Here is a 19,723-nt window from a genome sequence, read left to right on the forward strand (position 1 = left end):
CCTTAATACCTTTGGTTAACAAAAATCTACCACTCAGACCTAAAATTAACAATTGATCGAGCAACAACTGACGTTTGCGGAAGAGAGTTCCAAACTTGTAAAAGTATTTCCCAACTGCACGTCTGATAGGCCTGGCTCTAATTTTTAGAGTATGTACCCTAGCAGGACATTCTGAAAAGGGAGGGTGAACAGCCAGTTGTCGTGGTGCACATAGGTACCAACGATATAGGTAAAAAATGGGATGAGGTCCTACGAGATGAATTTAGGGAGCTAGGAGCTAAATTAAAAAGTAGGACCTCAAAAGTAGTAATCTCAGGATTGCTACCAGTGCCACGTGCTAGTCAGAGTAGGAATCGCAGGATAGCTCAGATGAATACGTGGCTTGAGGAGGGGTGCAGAAGGGAGGGATTCAAATTCCTGGGACATTGGTACCGGTTCTGGAGGAGGTGGGACCAGTACAAACCGGACGGTCTACACCTGGGCAGGACCAGAACCAATGTACTAGGGGGAGTGTTTGCTCGTGCTGTTGGGGAGGAGTTAAACTAATATGGCAGGGGGATGGGAACCAATGCAGGAAGGCAGAGGGAAGTAGAATGGGGGCAGAAGCAAAAGATAGAAAGAATAAAAGTAAAAGTGGAGGGCAGAGAAACCTAAGGCAAAAAGCAAAAAGGACCACATTACATCAAAATTCTAAAGGGGCAAAGTGTGTTAGAAAGACAAGCCTGAAGGCTCTGTGCCTCAATGCAAGGAGTATTCGGAATAAGGTGGATGAATTAACTGCGCAGACAGCAGTTAACGGTTATGATGTAATTGGCATCACGGAGACATGGTTCCAGGGTGACCAAGGCTGGGAACTCAACATCCAGGGGTATTCAACATTTAGGAAGGATAGACAGAAAGGAAAAGGAGGCGCGGTGGCATTGCTGGTAAAAGAGGAAATTAATGCAATCGTAAGAAAGGACATTAGCTTGGATGATGTGGAATCGGTATGGGTGGAGCTACGGAATACCAAAGGGCAGAAAATGCTAGTGGGAGTTGAGTACAGACCACCAAACAATAGTAGTGAGGTTGGGGACAGCATCAAACAAGAAATTAGGGATGCGTGCAAAAAAGGTACAGCAGTTATCATGCGTGACTTTAATCTACATATTGATTGGGCTAACCAAACTGGTAGCAATGCGGTGGAGGAGGATTTCCGAAAGTGTATTAGGGATGGTTTTCTCGATCAATGTGTCGAGGAACCAACTAGGGAGCTGGCCATCCTAGACTGGGTGATGAGTAATGAGAAAGGATTAATTAGCAATCTTGTTGTGCGAGGCCCCTTGGGGAAGAGTGACCATAACATGGTAGAATTATTTATTAAGATGTAGAGTGACACAGTTAATTCAGAAACTAAGGTCCTCAACTTAAGGAAATGTAACTTCGATGGTTTGAGGCGTGAATTGGCTAGAATAGACTGGCAAATGTTACTTAAAGGGTTGACGGTGGATAGGCAATGGCAAACATTTAAAGATACTTCGATGAACTTCAGCAATTGTACATCCCTGTCTGGAGTAAAAATAAAACAGGGAAGGTGGCTCAACTGTGGCTAACAAGGGAAATTAAGGATAGTGTTAAACCCAAGGAAGAGACATATAAATTGGCCAGAAAAAGCAGCAAACCTGAGGACTGGGAGAAATTTAGAATTCAGCAGAGGAGGACAAAGGGTTTAATTAAGAGAGGGAAAATAGAGTACGAGAAGAAGCTTGCCGGGAACATAAAAACTGACTGCAAAAGCTTCAAAAGATATGTGAAGAGAAAAAGATTAGTGAAGACAAACGTAGGTCCCTTTCAGTCAGATTCAGGTGAATTTATAATGGGGAACAAAGAAATGGCAGACCAATTGAACAAGTTCTGTCTTCACGAAGGAAGACACAAATAAACTTCCGGAAGTACTAGGGGACCGAGGGTCTAGTGAGAAGAAGGAACTGAAGGATATCCTTATTAGGCAGGAAATTGTGTTGGGGAAATTGATGGGATTGAAAGCCGATAAATCCCTGGTTAGCCTGACATCAGTAGTGGGACTGGTAGCAATCCTGAGATTACTACTTTTGAGGTCCTCCTTTTTAATTTAGCTCCTAGCTTCCTAAATTCATCTCATAGGACCTCATCCCATTTTCTATCTATATCATTGGTACCTATGTGTACAATGACAGCTGGCTGTTCACCCTCCCTTTTCAGAATGTCCTGCACCCGCTCCGAGACATCCTTGACCCTTGCACCAGGGAGGAAACATACCATCCTGGAGTCTTGGTTGCGGCCGCAGAAACGCCTATCTATTCCCCTTACAATTGAATCCCCTATCACTATAGCTCTCCCACTCTTTTTCCTGCCCTCCTGTGCAGCAGAGCCACCCACGGTGCCATGAACTTGGCTGCTGCTGCCCTCCCCTGATGAGTCATCCCCCTCAACAGTACCCAAAGCGGTGTATCTGTTTTGCAGGGGGATGACCGCAGGGGACCCCTGCACTACCTTCCTTACACTGCTGTTCCTGTTGGTCACCCATTTACTATCTGGCTGAGTACCCTTTACCTGCGGTGTGACCAACTCGCTAAACATGCTAGTTATGTCATTCTCAGCATCGTGAATGCTCCAGAGTAAATCCACCCGCAGCTCCAGTGCTGCAATACAGTCCGTCAGGAGCTGCAGGCGGATGCACTTCCCGCATATGTAGTCATCAGGGACACCGGAAGTGTCCCTGACTTCCCACATAGTACAGGAGGAGCATAACACGTGTCCGAGCTCTCCTGCCATGACTTAACCCTTAGATACACTTAAGTTGGCAACAACAATGCTAAATGTTACTTACTGATAAAGAAAGAAAAAGAAAAGCTACTTACCAATCACCAGCCAATCACTTACCCACTTGGCTGTGACCTCACCTTTCGATTTCTTTCTACTTTTTTGCCTTCTCCCTGTAGCTGCACAAGCACGCCTCAGCGACGCACCTCCTGACTCTCTCCATGCACCTGGAACTCCCGAGCCTCCTCCGACGTGTTGGGCCTTTTTATAGGCCTCAGTGACGCACCTCCTGACTCTCTCCACGCACCTGGAACTCCCGAGCCTCCTCCGACACATTGGGCCTTTTTATAGGCCTCAGCGACACACCTCCTGACTCTCTCCACGCACCTGGAACTCCCGAGCCTCCTCCGACGTGTTGGGCCTTTTTATAGGCCTCAGCGACGCAGCTCCCGACTCTCTTCACACACCTGGAACTCCAGTTTCTCTCCGATCTCCCCTCATGAACTTTCCGAGCTCATCTTGTCCATGCGACCCACTTCCTGCTCCCTTGACCCTATTCCCACCAAACTGCTAACCATCCAACTTCCTTTTCTGGCTCCCATGTTACCTGACATTGTTAATGGTTCTCTCTCCTCAGGTACTGTCCCCCACTTCCTCAAATCTGCGGTCATCACCCCTTGCCTCAAAAAACCACACTCTTGACCCCTCCATCCTTTCAAACCACTGCCCCATCTCCATCCTCTGTTTCCTCTCTAAAGCCCTTGAACATGTTGTCGCCTCCCAAATCCGTACCCATCTTCCCTGCAATTCCATGTTTGAATCCCTTCAATCCGATTTCCGTGCCTGCCACATACAGAAACGGCTCTCATCAAAGTCACAAATGACATCCTTTGCAACTGTAACAAAGGTAAACTATCCCTCCTCGACCTGTCTGCAGCCTGTGACACGGTTGACCACTCCATCCTCCTCCAACACCTCTCCACCATCGTCCAGCTGGGTGGGACTGCACTTGCCTGGTTCCATTCTTATCTATCTAATCGTAGCCAGAGAAGCACCTACAATGGCTTCTCTTCCCAATCCCGCATCGTTACCTCTGGTGTCCCCCCAAGGATCGATCCTTCGCATCCTCCTATTTCTCATCTACATGTTGCCCCTTGGTGACATCATCTGAAAACACAGCGTCAGTTTCTACATGTACACTGATGACACCCAGCTCTACCTCACCACCACTTCTCTCGACCCCTCCACGGTCTCTAAATTGTCAGACTGCTTGTCCGACATCCAGTTCTGGATAAGCAGAAATTTTCTCCAATTAAATATTGGGAACACTGAAGCCATTGTTTTCAGTCCCCGCAACAAACTCAGTTCCCTAGCCATTGACTCCATCCCTCTCCCCAACTTCTGTCTCAGGCTGAACCACACCTTAGTGTCATATTTGACTCTGTGCCGAGGCACTCCAGTCCCTCCGATGGACACTGTGTGCTCCATCTCCAGGGACACCCTGGCTCGAATGTTGCATGTGCTTCCCAGCAGGAATCGTGTGTGCAGCTTAGCAACTCTTTGCTCGTCATCTTGCCCTGCGGCAAAGGGCTTGGGCATTAGAGCCACTTGCAGTTCCATTACTACTGCCTGGGATCAGCTGGAGGCTGCGATTTGAACCCAAGTGTTCAAAGTGGAGGGGTTTGTTAAGAGCAGATAGTGGGAGACTTCCCGCTAGTAGAGTTGGTAACCAAAGGTCGCATTGTGATAATTGGCAAAGGGGGAGATGGAAACTGTTTTACTGCCCCGAGTTATGATCGGCACTGCCTTGACCCGAGGGTATTTGCGGAGCTGGGGAGGCGAGAGTGGGACTTGTCATGTACTCAACATTGTAACCCATGTATAATCTGACCTAAATTGTACACTGTGAGAACAATGACCACTAGGTGGGAGACACTCCTAACCTGGACCTTCAGGTATAAAAGGGGAAGCTCCACCCACCTTCATCACTTGAGTGCTAAGGAATAAAGGACAGGTCACAGACTGACCTTCTCTCAAGCATGGGCCTCGTGTGCATTTATACTGTGTAGTAAGGATCTATCAATGGTGACGAGAAACTGGGATTTAAACCACGCGAGCATGGCCACTAGCAGAACAGACGAGAGGTACTGTGTTAAGGAATGGTTGGGACAGAGATTCAACATTGTTAAAGCAACACACAGTTCTCCAGGCAGACAGGGGCAATCGGGCATGCCCCATCAAGTAGTCGAACCCAGAGGAGGAGTTCGACAGAGACAATGGCAAGCTGAACGCCAATTCACGCCATTGCAAGGGACAATGTGGCCAGTAATGGGGCCATCAACACCTGTTAATGGCGCACTCAAGGAAAATAACAGGGGCAGTCAGAGACGATTGACTGGCATTGGACCTTTTGTTTCCTATAACAACAGCTCATGTTGGAGGCGTGGAGGCACACACTCAGCCGGAGTTTGCAGAGATGAGCAAAATACCTGCAGAAATTGCAGAAATGAACGCTGGGGGAAATCGCTGGAAGCTGAAGTTCAGCGAGTTCATGTGGAGCATGTATACAGTTCATACACCAGGACGCCACCGATAATGATGAAAGTGCTCCTCAATGGCATCCCAGTATCAATGGAGCTAGACACGGGGGCCAGCCAGTCCCTGATGGGTATCAAACAGTTCAAAAAGTTGTGGGCGTCCAAGGCCAGGGGGCCAAATTTATCGCCGATTGACACACAGCTACGGACTTACACAAAGCAGATCATTCCGGTGCTAGGCAGCGCCACGGTAGTCGTGACCCACAAAGATTCGGAGAACAGGTTGCCACTCTGGATTGTCCCAGGGGACGGTCCCACACTACTGGGGAGGAGTTGGCTTGCTGTCATGAACTGGAAATAGGGCGATGTCAATGCAATCTCCTCTGTGGAGCGAGTATCATGCTCACAGGTCCTGGACAAATTTGACTCATTATTTCAACCCGGCATCGGCACTTTCATAGGGGCCAAGGTAGTGATTCACATAAACCCGGACGCCAGGCCAGTACGTTACAAGGCCAGAGTGGTGCCGTACTTGATGAGGGAAAAGATAGAAGGCGAACTGGACCGCCTGCTGAGGGAAGGCATCATCTCGCCAGTCGAATTCAGTGACTGGGCGAGCCCGATGGATGGGTCAGTCAGGATATATGGTGATTACAAGGCCACCATCAATCGGGTGTCACTCCAAGACCAGTACACGCTACCGAGAGCAGAGGACCTCTTTGCGACGCTATCCGCTGGCAAAAGTTTTTCAAAATTGGACCTGACCTCAGCTTACATGACCCAGGAGCTGGTGAGTGAGTCAAAGAAGCTGACCACCATCACGACACACAAGGGGTTGTTTGAGTACAACAGGTGTCCATTCGGGATTCGCTCGGCCGCCGCGATCTTCCAACGAAATATGGAAAGCCTCCTCAAGTCGATTCCAGGGACAGTGGTTTTTCAGGACGACAGCCTCATCATGGGTTACGATACTGAAGAACATCTCCACAACCTGGAGGAGGTGCTACGCAGACTGGACCGGGTAGGGCTGCGACTGAAAAAGGCGAAGTGTGTCTTCCTAGCTCCAGTGGTAGAATTCCTGGGGATGAGGGTAGCAGCAGACGGGATCAGCCCTACTGCGTCCAAGATGGAAGCGATCCAGAGAGCACCCAGACTCCGTAACACGACAGAGCTGCGTTCGTTCCTGGGGCTCCTGAACTATTTTGGTAACTTTCTTCCCAAATTGAGCACGCTGCTAGAGCCACTATACGTGCTCCCATGCAAAGGTCGCAAATGGGTCTGGGGGGGACAGCCAGGAAAGGGCTTTCCATAGAGCACGCAATTTGTTATGTTCCAACACTCTGTTAACACTATACGACCCATGTAAGAAACTTGTGTTAACGTGTGATGCATCGTCCTATGGTGTCGGGTGTGTGTTGCAGCATGTCAATGTCAAGGTTCAGTTACAGCCGGTAGCTTATGCCTCCAGGAGTATGTCCCAGGCAGAAAGGGGTTACGGGATGGTAGAAAAGGAGGCGCTTGCATGTGTATATGCTGTAAATAAAATGCACCAGTACCTGTTTGGCAGGAAATTTGAGCTGGAGACAGATCACAAACCCCTAACATCTCTTTTGGCCGACAACAAGGCCATAAATGCAAACGCATCGGCCCGCATACAGAGGTGGGCACTCACGTTAGCCTCCTATGACTATACAATTCGGCACAGACCGGGCACGGAAAACTGCGCCGATGCACTCAACAGGCTCCCACTAGCCATCACTGAAGGGGCTACCGAGCATGCTGCTGAGATGGTCATGGCTGTTGAAGCTTTCGGAAGCGAAGGCTCACCCGTGACAGCCCGTCAGATTAAAGTCTGGACAAATAGAGACCCACTATTGTCTTTAGTCAAGAAATGTGTCCTGAATGGGGACTGGGCAGCCACATACAGGGCATGCTCTGAGGAATTTAAACCATTTCACAGGCGCAGGGATGAACTCTCGATTCAGGCCGATTGCCTACTGTGGGCAAACCGCGTAGTCATTCCCCAGATGGACAGAGAGATATTCATCAGAGAACTCCACAATGAGCACCCGGGCATTGTCATGATGAAGGCAATTGCCAGTCACACGTTTGGTGGCCAGGGATAGACGCAGATCTGGAACTTTGTGTTCGCAGGTGCAACACGTGTGCCCAGCTGGGCAATGCGCCCAGGGAAGCCCCCCTTAGCCCCTGGCCATGGCCCGCCAAGCCTTGGTCACGTATCCATGTGGACTACGCAGGTCCTTTCATGGGAAAAATGTTTTTGGTTGTAGTAGACGCCTACTCCAAATGGATCGAGTGTGACATTTTAAATTCAAGCACATCCTCTGCCACGGTAGAAAGTCTACGGGCAATGTTCGCCGCCCACGTTCTACCGGACGTCTTGGTCAGCGACAATGGCCCGTGCTTCACAAGCACTGAATTACAGGACTTCATGGCAGGCAATGGAATTAACCATGTCAGAACGGCACCGTTCAAGCCGGCCTCAAACGGCCAGGCAGAACGAGCTGTGCAGATAATCAAACAGGGGATGCTCAGAATCCAATGGGGTCCCTACAAAGCCGCTTATAGTGCCTCTTGTTGGCCTGCAGATCTCGACCACACTCGCTCACAGGGGTTCCACTCGCACACCCCACCATGAAAGAAATTGTCGAGAGCAGGCGCCAGCCACAATATCACTACCATGACAGGAATGCGAGGGTGCGATGTATTGATGTAAATGATCATGTTTTTGTCCACAACTATGCTGCAGGGCCCAAATGGCTCGCAGGCACTGTGATTGCCAAAGAGGGAAATAGGATTCTGGTAGTTAAACTTACCAATGGACAAATCTGCCGCAAACACGTGGATCAAACAAAAAGGAGGTTCAGCAACCCCATAGAAGAAGCAGAGGAAGAACACGATGTAGAGTTCACTCCACCACAGGTGACCGAACACCGGAACCAAAGGGAGGAGAGCCCAATCACTGTGGGCAGTCCGGACAGGCCTGAGGCACCGCAAACAGCAGACACTCAGGCCAGCGCCCAACAACCGTAGCCCCAACTCAGGCGCTCTACAAGAGAGCGTAAACCACCAGAGAGACTCAACCTGTGATCCCAATAAGACTTTGGGGGGGGAGGTGATGTCATGTATTCAACCAGCATTGTAACCCATGTATAATCTGACCTAAGTTGTACACTGTGAGAACAATGACCACTAGGTGGGAGACACTCCTAACCTGGACCTACAGGTATAAAAGGGGAAGCTCCACCCACCTTCATCACTTTGAGTGCTAAGGAATAAAGGACAGGTCACAGACTGACCTTCTCTCAAGCATGGACCTCGTGTGCATTTATACTGTATAGTAAGGACGTATCAGGACTAATTTACTCTTTCGCACAGCAAACCCAATGGGCTGAATGGCCTATGATTCTAACTGCTGTCCTGTTTCACCACTTCAGACTCCAGATATGGGTGGAGGGGGTGGTTAATATTGACTGAAGTTTTGTACAGGATCTGCTGAAAGTGACTCTCTTGTCTCCACAGGGTATGGGCCTGCCCAAGTTGGAGCCTAAGTTTATCAACTACATTAAACATGGCTTCAGGACAGAGGACCCAAAGGTAAGCGTTTGATTTCAGCCACTTGTGTGGTCCATACTGAAATGCTGCTGTAGCAGTTCCTGCAGCTTGCTGCTTGCTTCTCATCTGTTGGTTTTTGTACCGACTCCTCCCAATATGGATGCGTAGTGCGGCTGAGGAGTTCTTCCCCACCTCACCGTGGATCCACTGCCGATGATGACTGTACGTACGGTACATGTGTGAAGTCTGGCAGGAACCTTGCTCCCACCCATCGAACCAGGGCCCAAGCAGATTGGGCAGTCGGAGTATTGTGCAGCACCGTTAGCTGCCACTGGAGGGAGCTCCACTGCTATGTAATCCAATTACCAAACTTGCAGAATGGGCGTGTAATTAACAAATGAAAGTCTGGGGGAGCGACCAACGTTCCCTTTAAGCCTAAGTTCCCTCTGCGCCACCCGCACAGCTGGCTCGCCGGCTTTTCAGTGAGAAACTGCAAGCGTGATATTTTGTCACAACACGGGTTAATAAGGCCATAAAAGTGCAACCGCTTCTATACAACTAAATCCCAAACGCAGAGCAGTTGTATTAAACTTGTATAAACTTTGGTTAGACTGGAGTATGGTGCAATGTTCTGGTCTTCATATTGCCAAATGAGACAGGAACCCTGGAGAGAGTGCAAAGAACATTGACATGGATGGTGCAAATCTGATCTTTTAACGGTCAGCATAGGTTGAACAGGTGGGACACTTTCTTCGTGAGAAGAGAAGACTGAGGAGTGACCTGGCTGAAGTCTTTAAAATGATGATGGGCTTCAATAGTGTGGAGAAGTTAGCATCGATGCGTTTAAGGGGAGGCTCGATGAGTATAAGAGGAAATGATTTGTTTGGGTGAGGTGAAGCAAGATGGGAGGAGACTGGTGTGGAGACCTGTTGGGTTCAATGGCCGCTTTCTGTGTTGTAAAGTCTCTGCAAGGTATGACCTGTGCTTTTGTTTTATAGATCATCAAGGAACTTTGGACATGGAGGCAAACCGTGGAAGGGAAGTAGAGAAGAAATGGGAAATAGCACAAACCCCTGAAAATTTTACTGTTCTATTCTGTTAACTGTTTCGTGTTCAATAAATCAGTTTGTTCTACAATTGTGCCTCATTGCACGAAGGATGTTTTTCACTGCACCGTGTGGGTCAGCGGGCACGGGGCGCGTTAGGGCAGCAGAGCTTTGGGTGAGCTGAAGTTTACAGAGGGTGGGAGGTTGGCCAGGAGTGCATCGGAATAGTTAAATCGGGAGGTCATCATAGGCGGCCCCTCGAACCAGGATGACTTGCTTCCACATGAGTTCACAGATGTTTCAATGAAAGACCCAATGTTCCAGTTGAAGGGTGGAAGATGCCTGTGCGTGGATTTTTTCAACATGTGGTGACTGTTGCACACCAGCGACCACATGGGCTTGACAGAGCTAGGTCTTGGTCCAGTGGCAAGGGTTAACTGGAGACCAGCTCTGCTGCATGGACCTAGTGCACACACATATCGCAGTGTGGGCTGGCCCGTGCTGCCCTTGGGCCCTCGCCTCTTCTGGCCCCCTTACACTCATTTGCCGCTCCTCCGCCACATTCACTGCACCTCCGCCACAATCTCTTGCCGTTCTTCCGCCCCGACCTTCCCGCTCCTCCGCTGTACCTGGACCCCACCGATGTTCTTGCTCACGCTCCAAACAATGACCTGGGTTTTATTGGCAAAAAGTCTGGAGGTAACAAAGGCATGGATGAGTGTTTCAGCAGCCGATGAGCTGAGGCAGGAGCGGAGACTGCTATCACATAGGTGGTCCTACTGATGGCAAGGATACAGAAAAAAAGGACTTGCATTTATATAGTGCCTTTCACAATCTCAGGATATCACAAAGCATTTTACAGCCAATAAAGTACTTTTGGAATGTAGTCACTGCTGTATTGTAGGAAATGTAACTGTCAATTTGTGCACAGCAAGCTCCCACAAACAGCAATGTGATAATCACCAGATAATCTGATTTAGTGATATTGATGGAGGGATCGACACTGGAGATAACTCCCCTGCTCTTCTTCGAAATAATGCCATGGGATCTTTAGCCTGAGAGCAGACCTTGGTTTAATGTCTCATCCGAAAGATGGCACTCCCTCGGTACTGTGCTCAAGTCTCTGGAGTGGGACTTGAACCCACAACCTCTGACTCAGAGGCAGGACTGCTACCACCTGAACCCCCTCAACAATTTCATCTCCTGGCTGAGGTCAAATCTCCGACCAAAGTGGTGGTATGGTGGGGGAGGTGCTTGTAGAAAATTCCCCTTGGGATATCAAAACCATTCCCAGTCAGGAACAGCTCCAGTTCCCGCTTAAAGGCTCCAGCCGGAAATATATTCCAGAGGCTGATTACTCTGGGGAAAGGACCACCTGACCTCCAATCTTCCTCCTTTGTAGTTGCATCCAGTCCCCTAGTCCTTCCCAATCTGTCAAATTGGTATCTGTAGGCGTGTAATCCAAACATTTTATTAATCCCGCTAATTTGGCTGCTTAAACATGTCTATCAAATCACCCTGTAAACTGGTGTTTTAATGAAAATGGCCTCAATTTTCCAAGTTCGCCAAAGTGGGCCCATGGTAGCCAGGTACCTAACTGAAATTCCCTAAATTGTCTCAAACAGGACTTCAGCCCGCAGACAGCAAGGCTACGCGGAATTTAATGATTTGGGTGGGATTCGAACCTTTTCCCCATGGGTGAGATGAGTGTTTATCTGCGCCACCTGGTTGCATTGAGTAACCACTGATGGTTTGCCGTTTATCGGAGTGACTATACGCACGGTGTTTGACTCTCTGTGCATGTGCGCCACAGGATCAAATGATGCAGAGACAAGCTTTCCTCGGCTCTGTGTGGAGCAGGAGATGGGGGGGAGGAGTGGGGATTTTTTTGGGGGGGGGATTGTGGGGGGGGGAGGGGGGAAGAGAAGAGAGGATCCTGGGGGGAGGAGAGGGGATCATGGGGGAGGGGGAGGGGAAGGGATCATGGGAGGGGGATCATGGGGGAGGGGGAAGAGAGGGGATCATGGGAGGGGGGAGGAGAGGTGATCGTGGGGGGAGGGAGGAAAGGGGATCGTGGGGGAGGAGAGGGGTTCAGAGGGAGGAAGGAGAGGGGATCGTGGGGGGAGGGGAGAGGGGATCGTGGGGGGAGGGGAGAGGGGACTGTGGGGGGAGGGGAGGAGAGGGGATCGTGGGGGGAGGGAGGAAAGGGGATCGTGGGGGAGGGAGGAGAGGGGATCGTGAGGAGAGGGGACTGTGGGGGGAGGGGGGAGAGAGGGGATCGCGGGTGGGTCAGGAAGGTCAGGAATTGTTGGGGGTGGGGAGCCGCGCACTGCTCCAGGAAAGCCCCTGCAGCTGGATTGGCGGCGAATCAATGTAGAAAACGTGCCTGCACTGACGCACGATATTTAGAATGGCTGGCCCTGCCCCTAAAAGAGGCAAAGAAAATGACAGGGAACAGAGGTGGGGAGCGTGGTGAGAATGTGGGGAGGGGGGAAGAACATGATCCTGGACTAAAGCGCGGTGACGGGGGGGGGAGGTTAGGGATGAGAAGATAGATCACGTTCTTCCCCACCGTTCGGCTGGATTCTTCCACTCAGCCCCTTTCACCCGCACCATGATCCCCTCATCCTTCCCCAGCAACCCCACCGCCCCACACCGCAGCTCATCACCACCCTCTCAAGGTCAACTAAGGATGGGCAATAAATAATTAATTTTGAAAAATGAGAGCATATTCTGACATGCATAACATTACCTTTATGTGTTATTTGCCAGACTCAACTATTCCAACATTCTCCTGACCAGCCTCCCATCTTCCACCCTCAAAGTACTTGAGCTCATCCAAGACTCTGCTGCACATATTCTAACACGCAGAAAGTCCCATTCACCCATCACCGGCTCTTAAATGGGTGATTTTGCGCATGCGCGGAATTTTGAATGGGCCTCACAGACCGTTAAAGGGACCATGCACCTCCAAAAAATCAGGGGGGGACATCGTCCACCAACATTTTGAATTTAAATTTCTCATCTCATGTGAAGATCCCTTCAAGGCCTCACCCCTTCTATCTGAACTCGGCAGTGTGAGTGCTCCCTTCCCGGGAGGGTGAACCCTGTCTGTTCTCTGAAAGCAGCAGGGTTAGCGCTGTAAGCTCCGGAGCCTGGCTGTCACAATGAATGGATCAAATTACACATTCCGGACAAACTGATCGATGTGTCTTGACTGCCAAGGGGACCAATCAGAAATTGTGTCCTGTCCTCCAAGGGGACCAATCAGAAATCGTGTCTTGTCTCCAAGGGGACCAATCAGAAATCGTGTCTTGTCCTCTAAGGGGACCAATCAGAAATTGTGTCTTGTCCTCCAAGGGGACCAATCAGAAATCGTGTCTTGTCCTCCAAGGGGACCAATCAGAATTTTGGTGTTGCAAATGGACAAAAGCAAATTTTATGGGCCTCGAGCTTTTGAAAAGAAGTCCTTGGCTAAATGCTAAAGCAGAACACGAGTCAGCATCAGTAACCGGAGGTAGCTAGAAATTAATGTGTCATGTATTCAACTGTCATTGTAATCCATGTATAAACTGACCTAAGTTGTACACCGTGAGAACACTGACCACTAGGTGGTGAACTTGTGGGAGACACACCTAACCTGGACTTTCAGGTATAAAAGGAGAAGCTCCACCCACCTTCATCACTTCAATAAAGGTTACTGGTCACAGAGTGACCTTCTCTCTAGTATGGGCCTCGTGTGCATTTGTATTGCATAGTAAGGACATATCATTGGCGACGAGAAACTGGGATTTAAACCACGCAAGCATGGCCACTAGCAGCACATACGAGAGGTGCTGTGTTGGTGATGATTGGGACAATTTTATTGAGAGACTACAGCTAGGTTTCGTCACTAAGGAATGGCTGGGACAGGATTCGGCCGACAAATGCAGGGCTCATCTCCTGACGGTTTGTGGATCCAGGACGTACTCCCTGATGAAGGACCTTCTAGTGCCAGAGAAGCCGGCGGACAAGACTTTTGAAGAGCTTAGTAAGTTGATTAGGAAACTGATTGAGACCAAAGACTTGACCCTGGAAACAGCGGCTTTGATGGCCCAGACATTTATCTCAGGGGAGGAAGAGACCAGAATGATGTTTGACAAAAATCTTGGTTTAAATGCAGCAAATGGACAGGGAATCAACATTGTTAATGCGGCACAAAGTTCTCCAGGCATACAGGGGCAATCGTACATGCCCGAGCAAATAGTCGAACCCAAAGGGGGAATTCAACAGAGACAATGGCTAACTGAACGGCAATTCATGCCATCGCAAGGGACAATGCGGCCAGTAATGGGGCCATCAACACCGGTCAATGGTGCGTTTAAGGATAGTTACAGAGACAGTCAGAGACGATCGACTGGTAATGGTCCTTTTGTTTCCAACAATGGCTCATGTTGGAGGTGTGGAGGCAAACACACAGCCGGAGCTTGCAGGTATCAGCAATATACCTGCAGAAATTGCAATGTCAGCGGTCACTTGGCAGGAAGCCTGCAGCCAGGTTGATGTACGAGAAGGACAATCCCGATGTAAGCCTGACGGGGCCAAATGGACACTGGGGGAAATCGCTGGAAGCTGAAGTTGAGCGAGTTCATGTGGAGCACATATACAGTTCATACACCAGGACGCCACCGATAATGATGAAAGTACTCCTTAATGGCACCCCAGTATCAATGGAGCTAGACACGGGGGCCAGCCAGTCCCTGATGAGTATCAAACAGTTCGACAAGTTGTGGGCGTCCAAGGCCAGGAGGCCAAAATTATTGCCGATTGACGACCAGCTACGGACATATACAAAGGAGATCATTCCGGTGCTCGGCAGTGCCACAGTAGTCGTGACCCACAAAGATTTGGAGAACAGGTTGCCACTCTGGATTATCCCGGGGGACGGTCCCGCACAGCTGGGGAGGAGTTGGCTTGCTGTCATGAACTGGAAATGGGGCGATGTCAATGCAATTTCTTCTGTGGAGCGAATGTCATGCTCACAGGTCCTGGACAAATTTGACTCACTATTTCAACCCGGCATTGGCACTTTCATGGGGTCCAAGGTAGTGATTCACATAAACCCGGACGCCAGGCCAGTACACCACAAGGCCAGAACGGTGCCGTATGTGATGCGGGAAAAGATAGAAGGCAAATTGGACCGCCTGCTGAGGGAAGGCATCATCTCACCAGTCGAATTCAGTGACTGGGTGAGCCCGATTGTGCCGGTGCTCAAGGCTGACGGGTCGGTCAGGATATGTGGTGATTACAAGGCCACCATTACAAGGGTGTCACTCCAAGACCAGTACCCGCTACCGAGAGCGGAGTACCTCTTTGCGATGCTATCCGATGGCAAACTTTTTTCAAAATTGGAACTAACCTCAGCTTACATGACCCAGGAGATGGCGAGTGAGTCATAGAAATAGAAACATACATAGAAAATAAGTTCAGGAGTAGGCCATTCGGCCCTTCGAGCCTGCACCGCCATTCAATGAATTCATGGCTAAACATGCAACTTCAGTACCCCATTCCTGCTTTCTCGACATACCCCTTGATCCCTCTAGTAGTACATCTAACATCGAAGAAGCACGATACACAAGGGGTTGTTTGAGTACAACAGATATCCCTTCGGGATTCGCTCGGCCGCCGCGATCTTTCAACTAAACATGGAAAGTCTCCTCAAGTCGATTCCAAGGACGGTGGTTTTTCAAGACGGCATCCTCATCACGGGTTGCGATACTGAAGAACACCTCCGCAACCTGGAGGAGGTGCTACGCAGACTGGACCAGGTAGGTCTGCGACTGAAAAAGGCAAAGTGCATCTTCCTAGCTCCAGAGGTAGAATTCCTGGGGATGAGGGTAGCAGCAGATGGGATCAGACCTACTGTGTTCAAAACGGAAGCGATCCAGAGAGCACCCAGACCCCATAACACGACAGAGCTGCGTTCGTTCCTGGGGCTCCTGAACTATTTTGGTAACTTTCTTCCTAAATTGAGCACGCTGTTAGAGCCGCTACACGTGCTCCTACGCAAAGGTCGTGAATGGGTCTGGGGGGACAGCCAGGAAAGGGCTTTTGATAGAGCATGCAAATTGTTATGCTCCAATAATCTGTTAACGCTATATGACCCATGTAAGAAACTTGTTTTAATGTGTGATGCGTCGTCCTATGGGGTCGGGTGTGTGTTGCAGCATGTTAATGCCAAGGGTCAGTTACAGCTGGTACTTATGCCTCCAGAAATCTGTCCCAGGCAGAAAGGGGCTACGGGATGGTAGAAAAGGAAGCGCTTGCATGTGTATATGCAGTAAAAAAAAATGCACCGGTACCTGTTTGGCAGGAAATTTAAGCTGGAGACAGATCACAAACCCCTAACGTCCCTTTTGGCCGACAATAAGGCCATGAATGCAAACGCATCGGCCCGTATACAGAGGTGGGCACTCACGTTAGCCGCCTATGACTATACAATTTGACACAGACCGGGCACTGAAAACTGCGCCGATGCACTCAGCAGGCTCCCACTAGCCACCACCGAGGGGGCAACTGAGCATGCTGCTGAGATGGTCATGGCTGTTGAAGCTTTCGAAAGCGAAGGCTCACCCGTGACAGCCCGTCAGATCAAAGTCTGGACAAATAGAGACCCGCTACTGTCTTTAGTCAAGGAATGTGTCCTGAATGGGGACTGGGCAGCCACGTACGGGGCATGCCCTGAGGAATTTAAACCATTTCACAGGCACAAGGATGAACTCTCGATTCAGGCCGATTGCCTACAATGGGGAAACCGAGTAGTCATGCCCCAGATGGGTAGAGAGGAGTTCATCAGAGAACTCCACAATGAGCACCTGTGCATTGTCATGATGAAGGCAATTGCCAGGTCACACATTTGGTGGCCAGGGATAGATGCAGACCTGGAACTTTGTGTTCGCAGGTGCAACATGTGTGCCCAGCTGGGCAATGCACCCAGGGAAGCCCCCCTTAGCCCCTGGTCCTGGCCTGCTAAGCCATGGTCACACATCCGTGTGGACTACGCAGGTCCTTTCATGGAAAAATGTTTTTGGTTGTAGTAGACGCCTACTCCAAATGGATCGAGTGTGACATCCTCAATTCAAGCACATCCTCTACCACGTAGAATGTTCGCCGCCCATGGCCCGTGCTTTACAAGCATTGAGTTCCAGGACTTCATGGCAGGAAATGGTATCAACCATGTCAGAATGGCACCGTTCAAGCCGACCTCAAATGGCCAGGCGGAATGAGCAGTGCAGATAATCAAACAGAGGATGCTCAGAATTCAAGGGGGTTCCCTACAAAGACGCTTATCACGCCTCCTGTTGGCCAATAGATCCCGACCACACTCACTCACAGGGGTTCCACCCGCAGAGCTGCTAATGAAAAGGACGCTCAAAACCAGGTTATCCCTTACACACCCCACTATGAAAGAAATTGTTGAGAGCAGGCGCCGGTCACAATGTGACTACCATGACGGGAATGCGAGGGTGCGATGTATTGATGTCAATGACTCTGTCTTTGTCCTCAACTACACTGCAGGGCCCAAATGGCTCACAGGCACTGTGATTGCTGAAGAGGGGAATAGGATTCTGGTAGTTAAACTTACCAATGGACAAATCTGCCGTAAACACGTGGATCAAACAAAAAGGAGGTTCAGCAACCCCGTAGAAGAGCAGAGGAAGAACAAGACATAGAGTTCACTCCACCACAGGTGACCGAACACCGGAACCAAGTGGAGGAGAGCCCAGTCACTGTGGGCAGTCCAGACAGGCCTGAGGCACCGCAAACAGCAGACACTCAGGCCAGCGCCCAACAACTGGAGCCCCAACTCAGGCGCTCTACAAGGGAGCATAAACCACCAGAGAGACTTAACCTGTGATCCCAAAAAGACTTTGGGGGGGGGGGGGGTAGGTGATGTCATGTATTCAACTGTCATTGTAATCCATGTATAAACTGACCTAAGTTGTACACCGTGAGAACACTGACCACTAGGTGGTGAACTTGTGGGAGACACTCCTAACCTGGACTTTCAGGTATAAAAGGAGAAGCTCCACCCATCTTCATCACATCAGTGCTGGAATAAAGGTTACTGGTCACAGAGTGACCTTCTCTCTAGTATGTGCCTCGTGTGCATTTGTACTGTATAGTAAGGACATATCATAATGGGATTATGGGTTTAAACTATGTGGCCCTTAAAGTTCTATGGGACACATTCATGTGGCACATAAGGGCAAAATGCTTGGCCATCCCAGCTCTCGTCTGCAGAGTGTTCAAATCTTTAACAACAGCTTTGGGTGGGTCACTAGATGAGGCCTGTTCTGTATCGGTCCAAATGGCCATTTATCATGTGTGAGACAATGAGGACCCCAGGTATTCACAGGAGAGGCTATCATAACTGAGCCAACCTGTGCTATTGTCTGATAACCAAGCACTTTCCAGCATTCGATGGTCAAACTTTGGATTGTCTCCCTGGCCAAGGGACGGTTAATGTACAGTCTTTTTAAAAAGTCCGAGAGATATGATATTTTTACATTTACACTTTCCAGGAGGGTTTTCTGAATAACAATCAGTTCTACGCTATTTCACTGTTCACTATCATTTTATGTTCAAATATTTATCAATTCCCTTTCGAATTATAATCTTTCCCTCCATGCCCATATGTTCCAAAAACTCTCTTCTCCCACTCCCCCTTTTTGTTCTCGATAATCCAGAGTCATCGCTTCCAGTTCACCAACCAGTGGAGAAAGCCTTTTCACAGAATCATACAGCACAGGAAAAGACCATCGGCCCATTGTGTCTGTGTCGGCTCTTTGAACGAGCGACAGATTAATCTCATTCCCTGCTCTTTCTCCATAGCCCTTCAAATCTTTCTTCTTCAACAATTCCCCTTTGAAAGTTATTATTGAATTGAGAGACATTAATCTACATATAGACTGGGCAAACCAAATTTACAGTAATAATGTGGAGGACATATTCATGGAATGTATACAAGATAGTTTCCCAGATCAGTATGTTGAGGAACCAACTGGGGAACTTGCTATTTTAGATTTAGTATTGTGCACCGAGAAAGGGTTCATTAATATCCTTGTAGTGAAGGGGCCTTTAGGGAAGAGTAACCATATTATGATGGAATTTTATATCGCATTTGAAAGTGATTTAGTTAAATCCAAAACTAGGGTCTTAAATCTAAACAAAGCAAACCTCGTAGGTATGAGGGGCGAGTTGGTGAAGGTAGATTGGGAAACTACATTAAAAGTTTTGATGGTAGAGAAGCAATGGCTAGCATTTAAAGAATTATTACATAATTTATAACAATCATATATTCCTTTAAGGCACAATAGGAAAAGTGATCCAACCGTGGCTAACAAGAGAAGTTAAAGATAGTATTAGATCAAAGGAAGAGGCTTATAATGTTACCAAAAAGAGCAGTAAGCCTGAGGATTGGGAGGATTTTAAAATTCAGCAAAGGAGGACCAAGAAATTGATAAAGAAAGGGAAAATAGAAGATGAGAGTAAACTAGCGAGAGACATAAAAAGATTGTAAAACCTTCTATAGATATGTGAAAAGGAAAAGATTAGCGAAAGTAAATGTGAGTCCCCTACAGGCTGAGACAGGAGAAATTATAATGAAGAATAATGAAATGGCAGGGAAGTTAAACAAATACTTGGTGTCTGTCTTCATGGAAGAAGACGCAAAAAAATTCCCGTAGCGAATCAAGGGTCTAGCGAGAATGAGGGACTGAAAGAAATTAGAATTAGTAAAAA

The 19,723-nt window shown here is 48.9% G+C and overlaps 1 long non-coding RNA gene across 1 annotated transcript in view; it reads left to right on the forward strand.

The window, feature by feature from the left end:
• The window catches only part of LOC139263095 (uncharacterized), a 50,804-nt gene extending 40,773 nt beyond the window's left edge, over positions 1-10,031 (forward strand). The window contains exons 2-3 of the long non-coding RNA XR_011593040.1: positions 8,862-8,936; positions 9,893-10,031. This is a non-coding gene — a long non-coding RNA (uncharacterized lncRNA). The remainder of the gene's footprint in view (positions 1-8,861; positions 8,937-9,892) is intronic.
• Positions 10,032-19,723: the final 9,692 nt, after the last annotated feature.

This window comes from Pristiophorus japonicus, chromosome 4 (assembly GCF_044704955.1).
Source record: "Pristiophorus japonicus isolate sPriJap1 chromosome 4, sPriJap1.hap1, whole genome shotgun sequence".
Taxonomy (NCBI): domain Eukaryota; kingdom Metazoa; phylum Chordata; class Chondrichthyes; family Pristiophoridae; genus Pristiophorus; species Pristiophorus japonicus.